This window comes from Leptonychotes weddellii, chromosome 16, assembly GCF_054177405.1.
Source record: "Leptonychotes weddellii isolate Sample4059 chromosome 16, ASM5417740v2, whole genome shotgun sequence".
NCBI lineage: Eukaryota > Metazoa > Chordata > Mammalia > Carnivora > Phocidae > Leptonychotes > Leptonychotes weddellii.
This window is the reverse complement of record NC_138384.1, coordinates 23,758,199-23,763,589: the sequence shown is the minus strand read 5'-3', so window position 1 is coordinate 23,763,589 and position 5,391 is coordinate 23,758,199. Positions and strand designations below refer to the sequence as shown.

Sequence of the window (5,391 nt, the reverse complement as noted above, 5' to 3'; positions counted from 1 at the left end):
AAGCCTGCTTCTCCCTCTCCCACTCCCCCTGCTTGTGTTCCCTCTCTCACTGTGTCTGTCAAATAAATAAAATATTTAAAAAAAAAAGTGCTTCAGCTAATTTTTTTTTTTTAAAGATTTTATTTATTTGACAGAGAGAACACAAGCAGAGGGAGAGAGAGGGAGAAGCAGGTTCCCTGCTGAGCAAGGAGCCCGATGTGGGACTCGATCCCAGGACCCTGGGATCATGACCTGGGCCGAAGGCAGCCGCTTAACCGACTGAGCCACCCAGGCGTCCCTCAGCTAATATTTTTAAGTGACTTGAAAGTTAGTTTTGTACTTTAATAAAGGATACCCAGTTCATAAAATACAGCATTTCAAAATGGCAGGCTATTATTTTTGGTCATTCCAGAAGCATAGACATCTTACCAAAAATTAGCGTCTTAAAGAACGTGTGAGCATTCAATTAGTATTATGGACAAATTCCCTTCCATGGCACTGAATGCCAAAGATTTGTTACCTCATAGAATGAAATAAAAATTCAAGTTTATCAACTTAGGCGGGTTAAAAAGCTTTTCATAGCTACATATCAGAATCTAACCAAAACATGTTTAGAAAAAGCAACATGCGAGAATAATGAGCTTAGTCTTGAAGAGACAGCAAGCATTTCCCCTCCTGCCTTCACACAGTAGTTTGTTTTTAAATGACATAACCCAAAATTAGAAGAATGTCACAGTACTTAGCCTGACAAGATTCCATGCTGAAGAGACCGGGATTTAAACAAGCCCAGTAGAAATTTAGAGACTAGAGAAAAAAAAAAAAATTAGCCAGAAACTAACCCATCTGAGTTAGAAACCAAGTGCATTTCAGTTCAGTTCCACCAGGATGCCACAAAACCCTGCCTTAAAACTTCTAAGATTACATACAATCTTAGGCAAGAAAGGGAAATGCTTTCAGTTATTAATGGTCAAGTCTTTGTGCCTTGATTCTAGAGTTAAGTTTCCAATGAAGGACTTGGGACCCACACCTGTTGAAAAGGGACCAACCCAGGGTGCCTGAGTGGCTCAGTCGTTAACGCATCTGCCTTCCGCTCGGGTCATGATCCCAGGGTCCTGGGATCGAGCCCCGCATCGGGATCCCTGCTCCACGGGAAGCCTGCTTCTCCCTCTCTCACTCCCCCTGCTTGTGTTCCCTCTCTCGCTGTGTCTTCCAAAAAAAAAAAAAAAAAAAGGAAAAGGGACCAACCCTCTCAACTCTCAACAGGTTTTATCAACATGCTACCATTTCAGTCAAGGTACAACTAGATGCCTAAAACTTTATGTATCATCAGCTCATTTTCTCTGTAGACAAGGTAACAATCTGCAGTGCCCTAAAACAAGACTATTTAAACTGTTACCATATATCTTATTAATAGCTAAAATACTATGCTGCCCAGCTTTAAAAGGGTAAAAATGTCAACCTGAGCCACAGATTACTAACATATTATACCCAAATACCTCAACAAAAACACGTTTGTTCTTAATCTGTTTGACCTGCTTTCTCATTTTTTATGTCCTCCTTTTTTTTCGTCTATGTATCCCTATTCCTATCAAACGGATTGTCATGAGGGCAATAGTCAGAATTTTTCCCCAAAAAATACTCAATTATATTTACTCAAATTATTGGCTGTTAAAATAATCCCCCAAGGCAATAAAATTATAGAGAAATAACGAGAGAAATTAAGTATCATTACTCAGCTTACAGAAAGAAAACAGACTTTTTATTAGAGTCCTAAGAAATGTGACATTTGATTGGGTGGTTATCAGGAGAAAAGTTTACTTCTCAAAGTTTATTTTAAACACAGCATTTCCAAACCCACAGATATCAGACATTTTCTTTTTTTTTTTTTTAAACTACAAATCGTACTCCTAGCGTGGGTAATTATCTGTATGAGGCTAGTTGGGTGAAGTCTGCAAAGGAACTGGTATCGAGTAAGAGTACTTGGTTTGGCCTTAAGCAACCCCCCTACCCGACCTGTAGGAAGGGAATCTCTCCCCACATCGAGGCCTACAAACGTTCGGCTCACTAGGGGGGACACTTCCCACGGGAGAGCAGAACCGCCACTGCAGCTCAGACACCGGCACAACTGGGTGAGGGCCGACTTCGGAGAAAGTCTGAGCGCCCCAGCGCGCGAGTGGAACAAAACCTGTGGCAAGAAGTAATGAGGAAGTGCTGGCTCCCGCTCGCCCCTCCCACCGGCGGACACCCGAAACACCGGGGGTTTGACAATGTGCCGGGGGCAGAGGGAGGGGGACTGCCAGCTCCAGGTCGACCAGAAAGAACCAGGAGCCTGCAACTACTCCAAACACGGACCCTCGCCTCTGGAACTAGGCCTCGGGGGCCGAAGCCCACTGCACCCATCCGGAAGCCCGGAGAGAAAGGGGCAGTTGAGCAGCTCGTGGGGTCTGAGGAGGGTGCAGCCCGCGCGAAGCGAGGCCCAGTCGCCCGAATTGCCGCCACCGCCGCCCTCAGAGCCGCCAGGCCCGGGCCGGAGACCACCCCTGGTCTCACCCCGCGCTCTGCCCTCCGCTCCGTGAAGCCTTCGCCCCGACCTCTACTCTGAAGAGTCCAAAGACTCCGCGAGCCGTGGGAAGAGTCCGCCCTCTCCCGCCTCGCCACTTCCCTGTCCCGACTGCCCCTCACTCCGCGGAGCTCCGGGAAACGCTCCCAATGGCCCCTGGACCACCCCCGTTCCTTCGTCCACCGGCACTCGCGTTCCGTAGCTGACACCGCCAGCCGGCCCCAGCCACCGACCCCGGCCCACCTCACCTCCGGCGGTTCCGGCAGCGCTGGACACAGGAAACTCCTGAGTCCCCGACTCCGGCTCTCCTCGACCCCCTCTTCGGTTAACTCCGCTTGTTTCTCTACAAAATGGCGCCGGAGGTCGCGCGCTCACGTCGCGGCCTTTCCCCTCCCCGTTCCCATTTCATCATTCGCTGCCCGCCCGAGGAGGGATGGCCCCAGCACCAGCCAATGACCGTACCCAGCCCGTGGCTCCCGCCCAATCACCGGCAGGTGCCCGCGGATTTAAACCAATCACACACTACCACTCGCAGAAGTCAAGGAAGAAACCAGGCTCCTGCTTAGCAACTACCAATCCGGACTCCTACTTCGCGGGCTTTGGCCAATTGCCGCTCGCCCGTCCCTGGGGACTGGAGCCGGAGCCCTCGCGCCTGCGCTCGAGAGGAAGACCAATGGGGAGACGCAGATAACTTCGATTTGAGGCTTCACAGACTTCCCACCTGCCCTCGAGGTCTTCGACCAATAGGGGCCTGGCATTGCCTCTGAGAAACAACAAATAAGGGAGGGGGCCCATAAACCCTCGCCACCCTGCGCGGGAACTACTTTAGGTGAGAGTAAGGTACTTTCCCCGACTCTTCTTCCTCTTTGGAAATGTTAAGTCCGGTACACGGCGGGGCTGCATTCCCCTCCCCTCGCGCCCCTTTGGCTGAGAACGCCAGTTACCAAAAAGCAAGCCGGACTGTAACTAGAGTAGGGGCGCTTTGCGTTCTGGGATGTGTAGTCGTCCCTCATCCCCGCGCCCCATTCCTGGCGCTAAAGTATCGCGTCTTCTTCCGTCATTGACTACGTCCTAAGAGAGCAGTGCATGCTGGGGAATGTAGTCTCCTACTTGTCCTAGTTTGCCTCACTTTATCAGAACTTTCTCCTTATCTAGTTTTGCCTATTGAAGAAGGGACCCCTTACAGAAAGATAGGAAGCTAAGGTTCTCTTTTTGGGCTTACGCCCTGTATGCGGTATCAGAATCGATACCTATCAGAGAGGTATCGGAAAGGCTCTCAGAAGAAAAACATAGAAACATACCTTTGCTACGATTTATCTATAGCAGAATGTAAGATTTTATGGTCACCTTGTTCCCAGACAAAGGTGGGAGGACCAGGAAGGAAGTGTGGACTGCTTGGTTTTTTTCTACCTTTTGAAAAAAACCTACTCTCTTCATCACCCCATCCTAGGCTAGACTCAGTAGCTTGTCTCCAGCCAACTGTCTCACTACCTAAAAACACTTTTTTTTTAATTGTGATCAAACAACATAAAATTTATCCTAACTATATTTAAATGTACTGTACAGTAAGGTTAACTATATGCATATTGTACAACTGATCTCTAGAACTTTTTCATTTTGTAAAACAGAAACTCTATACTCATTGAACAACTCCCAGCTTCCTCCCTCCAGTCCCTGACAACGGCCATGCTACTTTCTAAGAGTTTGACTACTTTAGATACCTTATATAGGTGGAATCATGCAGTATTTGTCTTTTTGTAACAGGCTTATTTCACTTAGCATAATGTCCTAAAAATACTTTTTGACATCTGCCTTTCCTGGTTGGAGGCCAGCTCTTTCAGCAGACATTTACTCAGTCTTCTGTTTTCAAGCAACTGTATGAAACCCAGGGACCCCACATACAGCAAGGGCAAGGATTGCTTTGGTCTTGTTTATAGCTGTATTCTCAGCAGCTAACCCAGTGCCTGGCATGTGGTAGACACACAAACGAATGTTGAAAAATCAGGAAACAGAGAAATAGACTTGCATTATAATGTTAGTGGTGAAAGGCCCCTTAAACGGACCAAGGATAAGGAATACACCTTTGTATACCTTGTTGCTGTATAAAATTGCTAAAACCTCTGTGGATAGCAGCATTTGGGCAAGTTTATCAAAACTAAAAGTGCATAGACCCACTGACCCAGTAATTCCATGTCTAGGATTTATTTCACAGGTAAATATTGCAAATTTTTACAGATACGAATGTATAAAAATTCACTGACACATTGTTTATGGGGCCTCCCAAAATTGGAAACAATACGGAACAGGTTAAAATAAATTTTGCTACATTCATACAATGGAATACTATGAAGTTTTTAAAAAGAATGAGGCAAATCTATATGTACTGATATGGGATGATTCCAAGATTTATTGTTAAGTGAAAAAAAGGTGTACAAAAAAAAAAAAATAGCATAATCAGTACGTTACCATTTGTGTAGGAAAAAATAACTTTGTCCCGGGGCGCCTGGGTGGCTCAGTTGTTAAGCGTCTGCCTCCCACTCCGGTCATGATCCCAGCGACCTGGGATCGAGCCCCACCTCAGCGGGAGGCCTGCTTCTCCCTCTCCCACTCCCCCTTGCTTGTGTTCCCTCTCTCGCTTTCTCTCTCTCTCTGTGTCAAAAAATAAATTAAAATCTTTAAAAAAAAAAACAAAAAAACTTTGTCCCTATTTACATATAACTGAATGCATAAAAAAATTTAGGAGCACCTGGCTGGCTCTGTCAGTAGAGCATGCGACTGTTGATCTTGGGGTTGTGAGTTCGAGCCCCACATTGGATGTAGAGATTACTTAAAAATAAAATCTTGGGCGCCTG

General features: G+C 46.6%; 1 protein-coding gene across 7 annotated transcripts in view; it reads right to left on the bottom strand.

Annotated features, from left to right (window-relative positions):
• The window catches only part of CNOT1 (CCR4-NOT transcription complex subunit 1), a 95,033-nt gene extending 92,093 nt beyond the window's left edge, over positions 1-2,940 (bottom strand). For 6 of the 7 annotated variants that reach the window (XM_031027585.1, XM_006732804.3, XM_031027587.2 and 3 more), the window contains exon 1: positions 2,788-2,939. The gene's annotated coding sequence lies outside the window, so the exon portion shown is untranslated. Of the gene's footprint in view, positions 1-2,787 lie in introns of all 7 variants that reach the window. The other variant, XM_081806504.1, reaches the window with a different exon arrangement.
• Between the last annotated feature and the right edge of the window lie 2,451 nt (positions 2,941-5,391).